Here is a 12,278-nt window from a genome sequence, read left to right as displayed (position 1 = left end):
AGAATTGGAAGGGATCTCAGGGGTCATCTAGTCCAGTGTTTTTCAACCACTGTTCCATGGCACACTAGTGTGCCGCAAGATGTTGCCTGGTGTGCCGTGGGAAAAATTAAAAAATTTGAAAGATTTTTATTTTTTTTAAAGTCAAATTTTCAATTGGGGCACCGTCCCCGGAGGGAGGTGGGCGAGTCGGGCGGCGAGATGCGGAGCGGCGGCGGCGAGGAGAGGCCACCCAGCGCTGGGCTCTCGCCGTCTGCCTGCCTGGCTGCCTGCGAGCTCGGCGGGCAGCGCCTCCGTCTGCAGCGCCTGCCTCGCGGCTCTCATTCCCTGCCCCTGCCAAAGCTCACCCAGCCAAGCCGCGCTCTCCTTCCTGCCTCGCTTTGCTGCCTCCTCCCCCCCCACCCCCAAAGCTTGGAGGTTCCCCGGCGCCGGCCCGCAGATTTGACCCCCTTCTCACACCTGTTCGCGCTCCTTGCACGGAAAGGGGCGGATGGGGAGGAACGGGGCTCGCCACTGCCTCCGCTCGCCCCCCCCCCTCCTTCGTGCGTCCCTCCCGGCATGACGCTGCGCGCTGATGTCACGGGGCTGTAACGTGGTGTGCCTCGAGATTTTTTTCATGAGACAAGTGTGCCTTTGCCCAAAAAAGGTTGGGAAACACTGATCTAGTCCCCCCCCTGCAATGCAGGAAACTCAGCTAATGCATCCATGACCTCTGCTTAGAAACCTCCAAGATAGAAGAGTCCATCACCTTCGGAGGGAGACCGTTCCACTGCTGAACAGCTCTTACTGTCAGAAAGTTTTTCCAAATGTTTAATCAAAATCTCCTTTCTAGTAACTTGGAGCCATTTTAATAATGTTGCTGTTAAATATGCTGACTCCTCTCTAGTTAACATAGAGTTTTTAAATTCTGCATTTTGTTTTTACTAAATTGAAATGCTATACTCTATCCTAGGTTAAAGCATCATTTTAATTTTTAACATGGAACCACAGACATATGCTTATGCATTTATTACACATTTAATGAAAGAGTAATATTTTAGAAAGCTGTCCCTTTATGGAGATTTAGCATTTTGCATTTTTTAAAAAGCATTTAACATCATTTTAGCAGATCAATATTAGGTAATATCGCCTTTGGGGTCTACCTGGCATCTTCACACAGATTGGAGAAAGAGTCACATGAATGCTGCCCTAGTTACATTAATTGAGCCAGATCACAACATCCAACTGCTGCCATGACCTCTTCCCTTTCTGTTGAGCCATATTGGATCAGCAGCTCCTGCCAAGCAAGGGTCACATGTGTGCCAAGTGGGTTGATTCAGAAGAACTGTTTCTTCTCCTTCTCCCACCTTCCCAGGTCCCATGTAAAGCTGGTGCCTAGCCCAAAGGGTCTCACCCTGGGGCTCTCACTTGAGACTGAACAGTTGACTCATAAGATGGAGAGGACATTAAAGGTCTATTAATTCAGGCAGCCTACGTACAGAGATGAAGGAGACGAAGAACCCAATGGCTCTGGCATGGCAGTAGCCCCCTAGTTCTAGAACACCGTCCTTCTGGATGCTTACTGGGAGTTCATTCCTCTATGGAAATTTCCTTGCTTCTTTCCAGCTTATGGTGTCCATCGTTAAGACTGTTTTCTAGCCTTGAGACCATTTGCTTTTATAGAACAGTTTTTGTACCTGTTGATATTGATGTTGCTGGAAGTTTTTTTGATACCTTAACTGCATTCTGTGATTTGTAATTTTATGATTTATTCTATTTTTATATGTAAACTGCTTTGAGGTCCCTTGTGACATTCAGCAGGAACTAAGCACATTAAATTGAGTCAAACTGAAGCAAGTGAAGCCTTCTGCATCCTCCCTATGGAATTCCACACAAACCTCTGGATGGAAAAAGCACATGCACATTTCTCATAGATTTTGGCCCAGTTGTATAATTCTGCACCCAGAGTCATGCAGAACTTCCCTGCTCAGGATACACAAAATGACAAACTCTTTCTACCCACCAGGACATAAAAGGAACATGTTGAAAGAGGGGAGGCTTATATTATTTCTAGTGCTAAATAGCCGCACGGCTCCAGGCCTCCTCAGCTCTCGAGGGCACCCTTAATAAAGTGATGGCAAAGTCACAAACAGCCCTTGCGGTTCACAGGCCACTAACCATGTTTGGAGTAACAGCTTTCTATTCTGCCACCCTGGGAATGAGGGGGAAATGGATGCAGCAGGCATGAAAATGATTCACATGAAATATTAAATATATATATCTGTATATCTATTAAAGTTTCAGAAGCATAAGGTTTTATGTCTCCTCCCTCTCCTGCCCATGGCCCCTTGCTCAAATTATGGCTGAAGAGAGAGCGAGTTACAGGAGCCTTTGCAGCAGAGCTTGCAACAGCAGCCAGAGCCTTGCATTAAGTAACTTAGGAAGCTGAAAGGAATAACTGCCTATAAATTACAGGCTAAAAAACAAGAGTTTCTTGCTTTAATACTTTTGGCAAAGTTCCCCATGATACTCTTGCAGAGAGGCTAGGAAATGCCACAGTTAGGTGGATTTGTAGCTGGTTGACTGACCAAAACCCAAAGAGTGGTTATTAGTCATCCTTGAAGGAAATGGCAAATGGGGTGCCACAGGGTTCTGTCCTGGACCTGTTGTTGTCCAACATCTTTATACATGACTTGAATACATGCTCACCAAATCTGTAGGTGACACCAAACTGAGGGGGATATTGGAGAACTGGGCCAAACTAACAAGCAAACCCCACCCCCAAGGCTGGTGGCTGGGCTGCGAGGCGAGGCAGCACCAGGCATCCATCAGGTGGCTTGATTGACATGTGTAATGCTGGTGGCGAACAGGGCAGGAATTTGCGGGAATACATTGCCTAATTGGAAATTCTAAAATCGCTCTTGCAACTTTAACTTTAAACTTTAAACTTAAACTTTAAACCGTTTCAGGCAATGTATAGATACATCTCCGAGGCCTTCTGAAGGCGCATCTGCAGAACCACACAAGGAGAAAAAGAAGGCAAAACTGGAAACTATTAAAGGGGAGTGGTGACATCACGGAGTGAAAAGGGCATCTTAAACCATGACTCCCCTTCACCCTGAAGGCAATTAGAAGCACAGTCTGCTTTAATTAAATCATTTGCTTCAAACTATGTTAGTGCCTCGCCGCCTCCCCCCGGGCTATGCACTGTAGAAGTTGAAAACTGCAAAATAACAACACACTGGACGATTAGTTTTTTACTCTTTCTCAGACCAGTGGAGAACTGCTGGAACAGGAATATGGCAGTCCCACTATGGCAGCACAGCCTCAAAGGATTGGCAAAAATAATTCAGAATGAGAAGAAAAGTCACTTGATGCAACAGTGTTAGCCACTCTGGAAGGAGTTGCCCCAAGATTGTGCAAAAACCTCACATCTGAATGTATCCAAACAGTTGCAGATGTCATGATAGCAGCAAACAAAGCTATGGAGCTCAGCCTGAAAAACTGGTCTGCAATCAAATTAATCAAAATAATGCAGGCAGACATCAAATTACTGTTGAGGAATGCACAGGATAGAGACCGCTGATTTAACGTCTGTATCTGTGGAGCACTGGAGCACTTCTCAAGAATCAACTTTATGAGAAGCTTTTACAGCATTAATGAAATGCTTCGTGATATCGCTCTGGAGTTTGAATCAATTGAAAGAATCTATAGCGTGGCCAAAACCTAAAGCAGAAGAACCCCCAAGGGACATTGTTGTTATTCTTTTGTCATTCTTTTGTTATAATATTATAAAGACACCTCTTTATAATATTTTGTGGAATATATATTATTACACACACACTCCCTGCATGCATGCAAAAACAGGCTCCAGCAGTTGGAGTGGACAAGACCTTGAGTGGGTCCAACAGTAAAGATGGCAGTTTCTGCACATGCTGTAGGGGGGAGTGAGGGGCAGATGGGGCTCATCCACCTGGGAAGTAGCCCATCCAGTAGAAGGAAAACTCTGGCCCTAAACCTCCATTGCCTTGTGGGGCATATTTGGGAGAAGGAAAGGCTAAGGAGTAAACCCTACACAAATCCAGAGTGGAGTCCCTAAGAGGGTTGGATGGCGCCTTGTAGACCTCCTTCCAGCAACTCCTGCAGCCAAGCTGGTGCCCAACGTCTTGCTCTGATTCCCTTTGGACCACATCAGTGAGGCAGAGGGGGGGGTTTTGTCGTCTGGGCAGCCCAGGACCTCCAGACACACAGCCCAAGCTTGCACCCCAAAGAGCTCACTTTGATGCTGCTAATGCTGCAATTTGACTTCACCCCCAAAGGCGCACCCCATTGTCTCTCAAGACAGATGGATGCCAAGAGAGTAGCTAACCTTGATCTTAGGGACTGCTCAAACATGTCTGCTGGGTAAAAAGATTATGCAAGACTAGACAATCATTTAATTTCCAATGGATGGACCTCTATGCCATAGTTATTGGGTGTTGTGGATACACATGAAAATTCTGTCAAGTGGTTAAGCTTACCACAGCAAATGACAGTGTAGCAGAGATTGTTTTACTCTGCAAACACAAGCACACATTATATTCCCAGGGAATATAAGGACAAACTGTTCCAGTAGCAGTTTCTGCCATGACATCCCTGGGAATCTTTCTTCATTTTTATTATTAATATTACACTACAAAATTAAATAAAATAAGATGGTGAGCTAAAAATGCATTGAGATCATCCAAAAATATCTTTTTAACATACAAGATAGTTTAGAAAGAGTTTTCAGGCAATTAAAAACCCACACTGAATTTCTTCAAGGGGGAGGACTTACCAGGATTGCAGATTCTCTGGTGATGGAGACACAGCTCATGAAAGTCTGCAGAGGCCAGGTTTCAAAGATCAAGAGAATGTCTGATTTATAAATAAATTATATCAAGGTGCTTTGGAATAAGGAAAGGGGTTGGAAGATGAAAACATGCTATCAAAAGTGGAGTAATCATCCCCGCACTATGAATACATATTTCATAATGTTTGCATGCAGAAACCAACAGAGAATATATTATTGAAGACTCTTAAATCTACATCTCCATTATTAAAATGTTTAGACTCATGAATTCTGCTGCTATGGCAGCAAAAAGATTAAAATGGGGTGAAGGGGACAGCAGCATTGTTCTACCTGTTTGGAAATTTGAACTCAACATACAATTCTGGACGATGTAAAATCCTAGGAGTTAAACTCTTGCAAAGCTTTATGAAATTGATTGCAAACTTGTCCCTCTGCCTTCCCTCTGTCTTCTGCGCTCCCAATTTCTTCCTGATGCTACACAACCACTAAAAGCCATCTCTCAAAAGGAGGGAAACCAAACTAAGCAATGGCTGCTGAGAAGACTGTTCTGACATAGCCTGGAAGCTCTAGCTTGTGGAAGAAGCAGCTGCCATGCAGCCACTCTTAATTCATCTCCCTGATAGAAAGAAAGCAGCCCAGGTGGGGAGACAAGAGCCGACCAGAGAAAGTGAAGGAGAAGTCCAATGGAGGCACTGGGAACAGGCCAGCCAAGTTGAAGGCATGGAACCTGCCTCTTTTGATGAGCCCTTTCCCCAGAGATATAGAAGAGATACCTGAAACATACAGGGGAGTAGATAAGTTAAGGCGCAGCCATCCAGAACTCTTCAGGAAAAAGCTTGTTTACTTTGGACCAAGATCTAGACTCCAATGAGTGGTTTCACTTTCAGCTTAAGCTTAATTAGCTCATAAAAATAGCTTATTCTGACAAATGATCCACTTTTAATTAAAATAAACACCCGAAGTTAGAGATCCCGGTTTGACACTCCAGTTTGAGAGCAAAACAATAGTTGGCTATAATAAGGCTTGTGTCAATTCAGATGCTACAAGAAACCACAGGTGTCACTAACCAGCAAAGGGGGAGGTGAGGAGTGCCAGCATCAAACCATAGTTCAGCGGTCGCCAAACCACAGTTCACCTACTAGACTGCAATGTTTATTTACCATATCTCATAGGGAAGGGAAGGGAAGGCACAAGAACTAGGGAATTTTGAAGAACAATCTCAATTGCCACCTGATTTTGCTAATATCCCCTTGGGGGAGGGGAATTAACTGGTTCAGCTACAATACACTAAAAAGTTACATGCCTCTCGCACTTAATTCCTATTAATGTGCACTAACCAAAACTGTTGGGAATCCAGAGGAAGACTCACTTTCCTACATAAAGAAAAGAGGCTTCTGGCAAGTGAAAGCCAAATGCAAACAAACTGAAGTGGAACAGGAATAAATTGTCCAATGATTTGCATCAGTCATATATGAGTTGGTTAGTATACAAACCAACAATGTGGTTGGACAATGTGAGATACGGTGTATTTTTTGTTAGTTATGCAGCTGACTAAGCCGTCGCCTGCAATGTATGCTTGAAGCCAGAAAAGAAACAAAGAAAGTTATCCGGCTCTCATGAAGGACAATATTTTTAATTTCTTTTTATTTATTTTAAAGGAATGCATTAGTACTATGCATAATGCTTTGTATTTTACACATTTCCCTTGCTTTATGATATCTGCAGAATCTGTAAGAACGTCCCTCCTCCCCCTTTATAGGGAGCAAAACTGTCCATTTTTGTGATTAAGCATGCAATCATATCAACTCAGTTTTATCATCTCATATGTCCACCCTTTTTACCAAGGGTTCTTTCAGCAGAAAGATGTCAGAAAATAAGAGTTTATGTAATAGACAAAAGAATTATTTTCTTTGCATTTGTATTTTATGCTACACTGTCCTGGGTTCCTTCAGGTGGAAAGGAGGGGAAGAAATAGAACAAACTGTTATTATATGAAACCGGAAAGGTAGGCCAATATCAGAAGTCGGTGAATGGAGCCATCAGAGAAAAAACAGCTTAGGTTCAAAGAAACTGTCAACAGAAGTATGGGTAAAGAGGACAACCCCGGGGACTTCCGGTTTGACCCGTGGACAGTGAGGAAGCTTGGAAACCTCGTCAGGGGTTTGCCTGCAACACAGGGGCTTGGGGAGAGTCGCTAGGCACAGCGCACCCCAGAAATCTCAAGGGGGGACCCTTGAGGGATAGGCTTCCCGGCAGCGGAGGAGCGGTTTCGCTGTTTTTTCGGGGTTTTCTCTCGGAAGAGCTCGAGGACGGCGAGACTGCGAACGCAAGTGGGAAAGCACCGACCCTGTGTTGTGATGCCTGCAGCTTCCCCTGAGAAGCACGATGGACCTCCAGAAAGATAAGAATAAAATCCTTGGTGAAAGGGGAACATTTATTTTTTAAGATCTGGAAGTTTGGACCAAGTGATTTTTGGATGTCTTTAGATTGAAAACAGGGAATTCATCTTGGCTGCGGGAGAAAATGGCGCAGGAAACAAAGTCGCAAGAAGGATAAAGGAAGCGAAGGAAGCGACTTGTTCCCTATTTGAGTGAGTACAAAACAAAACAAAAAAGCCCACAGCTACTTCTATGCTGTGGCAGGCTAATTTATCAGCTATAAAGTAACTAATAAGGATTTGATTAGAGACTTTGTATACCTTTGGGCTGGAAAGCTAAAAGTTAAAAGTTAAAGAGTAACCAGCGCTCAACCATCCCCACTGAGCCGTAACCAAGAGGACTATAAAAAGATTTGATAAGGCTTTAAGGAGACTGAAAGAACGTCTGCACAATAATTTTACCCCCCTTCCCTTTCTACTGGACTGTAAGAGTATATATTCAGAAGGGGGGGTTGTTCAAGATACGTGGAGAGGCGGCAAGGGATGAAGGATAGAGGAACTTAAAAGAAAATAATAATCAGCTTTATTCCCTTGCTTCTGCCTCGACATATTAAGCGAACAAGTGACTACTCCTCCATTCCACCAAGCACCAGCTGCTCTGCTGTTGGAAATTTCATTTAATCCCCTCCAACCAAGTAGGGCAAAGAACCCGGGGACTATTGAATCACACCTGCTTCTCTTGTATGTTCACTTCGTTACAGTTTGTTCTGTGGAGGGACTCCTTTATAATTATTTGAAGTGATAGGGATGGGCTCTGCAGGGGGCAGTTGATATAGACTGAGTTTCGAAGGAGATAGAAAATTCTAGATCCTGTCCCCAGTGGAGAAGGGTGGATACTACACCTATACTCAGCTTCAAGTTTTGATACTCTGAATTCACCTTACCCACTATAACTTAGACTCCTTTTTTTAAACTATTCTTGACTTGGCAAAGTTGCATGGATATTTACAAGGACTATGGACTCAATTAAGGGACTTCAATACTGTTGGCATCTAGTCAATCTGACATTTACATAAAACGAATCTCGACCCCAAGCTCTGAAGAACCCAACATCGTGGAAAAACCTAGTGGAACTGAGCCACCAGGACTACTCAGAACTGTTTTGGACAGATTAAAACTACTTAATTTTTTATTCCTTCTCCCATAGGAACATTTGAAAACCATTTCTTCATTATAAGAACATTATCTCCTCCTGCCCTTTTGCTCCTTCCTTTTATTTTCTCTTTTCCATACATGGTTGAAAAAATACGCAAATAGGGTCTTATCCTTAAGAAGTAAAGCTTTTGGTTTTCTTTAGGGGGGGGGACAAAAAACAAAAACTAAGCCCTATTAGAGAATACAGTCTGGGTTTTCTCTCTCCGCTATCTTCGTCCCTTTGCTCTGCTGTTTCCTTAGGAAAAGACTCTTAACGCATTCCTTAGTGTTTCAATTGTTGTGTGGCTGTTATTAAACCTATATAAGGTGGTACAAGGTAACTGATACCTGTGGATTCAAAGAAGAATTTGGTGGAACATTCTATGGTTATATGATGTCTACCAGCTAGAACTGCCAAGGTTGGGCCCAATCCAACCTCTGGAGATAAAAAAGTTATTTAGGTGGAAACACTGGGGGGATTGTATTCGATTAGAAGGTATAGGAGATAAAAAGAGCAAGAGAGAGAGATTGCGCGCCCTCTAAGGGAGAGAACAGGAAACCAAATTGAAATCAGGGAAAATAACTGTAAAATGTCAGGGAGAAACGGGAAAAAGGTAGTAGGAACCCCTGGCGAAAGGAAAGCATCCAGACAGGAGGAGATCAAAGATTTAGATATCTTGTGGTCAAAGATTAAAGAGGAATTTAAACAGAATGAGGTGCATATGGAAAACAAATTAGGAGAGGTGCAGGAGATGATAGATAAGAAAATAGAAGGGGCTGTAGGAGAGCTCTCCAGCAAAATCCAAGATCTGACAGTCAGGTCAAAATCAATGGAAGAAACAAATAGGAAAATTCAAAAGGAGTTGAAGGAACAAAAGAAAGAGACAGAGAGAATAAAGGAGGAAATGAGAGAATGGAACAATAGGCAGGAACAACTGTCAGATAGTTTAGCCATGGCAGATATGTGGCAGAAACAGCTTAACTTAAAATTTAGAGGAGTCACCGAAGAAGCAAATGAGAATGTGAGAGGAAAAATTATCAAAGAACTCGCAAAATGGTTAGAAGTAGAAGAGGAAGAGGTGGCTGGCACGATAGTTAAGGCATTCAGAATTAGAGGGGAAACGCAGCAAGCAAAACCAAAAAAACCTGCTGGCGACTGTTTAGTGGTCTTCAATTCAATTGAGATGAAAAATATGATTTTAAGATTGAGCTATAAAAAAAATTTAATAATTGAAGGAAGACCTATTGTTATTTATAAAGAAATTCCAATCAGGCTCTTACACAAAAGGGATGGATACAGACAAATAGCAAACATCCTGAGAAGGAATGCCATACCTTATAGGTGGGAATTTCCAGAAGGGGTCGCCTTCTATTACAAGGATAAGAGATTCAGATGGACGAACATTCAAGAAGCTGAAATTTTTTTGAGAAGGTATGAGAAGGAACATGGGAGGATGGAAGAAAGGTTGGAAGAGGGAGAGAGACTTTTAGAGGAGAGACAGAAGAAAAGAAGGAGAGAGAAGGGGAAGGAGAAAGGAGAGAAAGGGAAAGGAGAGGAGGAAGAAGAAGAGGAGGAAGGGGCCGTGGGAGGGGAAGAAGAGGAAGAAAACGAGGAAGAAACTACAAAGAATAGGAAAATTAGACTATAAGCCTGTGTACACGTGCAGCACGAACCAGAAAATAAACGTACATGACCATGACTCTTAAAGTCTTATCTTGGAATGTGAACGGCTTAAATGACAAATCTAAAAGGAATAAAATTTTGAAGGTTTTGACGAAAAAGAATGTCGATGTGATATGCTGTCAGGAAACACATGTGGCCAAAAAACACAAACATATCTTGATAAACAAGAGGTTGGGGGTTGAATTTATTAATTCAGATGTAGATAAAAAAAGAGGAGTGGTGACATATGCAAAAGAGAAAGTGGACCCCAAATTAATATGCAAAGATGAGGAAGGGAGAATTGTGGGGATACAGATTAATTACCAGGGAGAAAAAATAAATGTTGTAAACGTTTACGCCCCAAATACGAATAAGGCAGACTTCTTCAAAAAATTAGAACAAGTATTATTGGACTTAGAGCCTCATAAATTGATCTTACTAGGGGACTTAAATGGAGTTCCAATACCAGAGCTAGACAGAAGTGCAAAAAAGAAAAAGTCGAATCAAGGGAAATTACCAAAAACATTCAAAAACCTTGAAGAAAACCTAGACTTGACAGACATCTGGAGACATAAAAACCCATTGATAAAACAATTTACATATTTTTCAGAGCCACACCAGAGCTGGGGTAGTATAGATCAGATCTGGGCATCAAGAGAGTTAGTAACAAGAGTCGAAAAATGTGAAATACATCCTAGAACCCTGTCTGACCACAACTCAATGTTTGTGGAAATTAAGTGTGGAGTCCAGAGTGGGTACAGATGGAGAATGAATGAATACCTATTTGGAAATGAGGAAGTAATTGAGAAAGCCAAAAAAAACCTTAAAAGATTTCTTCGATTTAAATCTTAATAAAGAAACGGATATCGATATAGTATGGGACGCCAGTAAGGCGGTGTTAAGAGGATTCTTAATCCAGCAAAACAGTTATAGGAAAAAAATAAGAGAACAAAAGAAAGATGAAATCCTGACCCAGCTAAGAGATTGTGAGGAAAAAAAAAAATCCAAATGATGAACAGACCAAACAAACATCCAAATTGTTACAATCACAATACTCAATGTTAATTAACCAAGAAGTTGAATGGAGAATCAAATCAATGAGGCAAAAATTCTTCAAATCGGCAAATAAAACAGGGAAATTTCTGGCCTGGCAACTACGAAAAAGGAAAAAGCAAAATGTGATAAATAAGATAAAAATAGAAGAAAGGTTTGTAGAGGATCCAAATGAAATAAAGAAAAACTTCTTAATTTTTTTTTGAAAAATTGTATCAGAAAGAAGAAGAAGACACAATAGAAATAGGAAAGTATCTAGAAAATAGCAGAATAACATCCATAACGGAGGATGAGAAAACTCACCTGAATAAGTGCATAACAGTAGATGAAGTCCGAGAAGCAATAAAGAGAATGAAATTAGGGAAAGCACCGGGCCCAGATGGATTACCGGCCAAATATTATAAAACTCTCGAGGAATACTTGGCCCCGGTGTTGTGTGAGGTGATGAATAACATTCTACAAGGAGGGAAGATACCGGACTCCTGGAAAGATGCCCACATAACACTGATACCTAAAGCGGACTCAGATAAATTATACATTAAAAATTACAGACCGATATCACTTCTCAATAACGATTACAAAATTTTTGCTGAGATTATGGCAAATAGATTTAAGAGGTATCTAGAAAATGCAATACATTCGGACCAAGCTGGATTCCTTCCTAATAGACATCTAAAAGACAAAGTTAGGCATATAATAAACATTGTCGAATACTTGGAAAAGAAGAACGAAATCCCTGCAGCATTAATTTTCATCGATGCAGAGAAAGCATTCGACAATGTATCTTGGAGATTTCTTTTAAAGTGTATGGAGGCCGCAGGAATAGAAGGGGCTTTTATCGAAGGAATCAAGGCAATCTATTCAAACCAGAGAGCTAAGTTGATTATTAGTAACAATTTATCTGATGCATTTGAAATTTCAAAGGGAACGAGACAAGGTTGTCCCTTGTCACCGCTTCTCTTTATAATGTTGTTAGAAGTAATGGCAAATAAGATACGGGATACATCGGAGATAAAAGGAATTAGAATTGGGGTAAAAGAATTTAAACTGAAAGCTTATGCAGACGACCTGGTAATATCAGTGGAGGACCCTGTACAGAGCATGGACAAAGTTTTGGTACTTCTAGAGGAATTTGGGGAAGTGGTGGGCTTCAAGTTCATAGAATCATAGAATCATAGAATCAT

The 12,278-nt window shown here is 41.8% G+C and overlaps 1 protein-coding gene across 3 annotated transcripts in view; it reads right to left on the bottom strand.

Moving 5' to 3' along the window:
* Positions 1-12,278, bottom strand: part of GPC3 (glypican 3) — a 298,650-nt gene that overhangs the window by 173,023 nt on the left and 113,349 nt on the right. The gene's annotated exons all lie outside the window — the stretch shown is intronic.

This window comes from Podarcis vaucheri (genome assembly GCF_965113315.1).
Source record: "Podarcis vaucheri genome assembly, chromosome: Z".
NCBI lineage: Eukaryota > Metazoa > Chordata > Lepidosauria > Squamata > Lacertidae > Podarcis > Podarcis vaucheri.
Note: the sequence above shows the minus strand (reverse complement) of the source record. Positions and strands in the feature narration are given on the sequence as shown.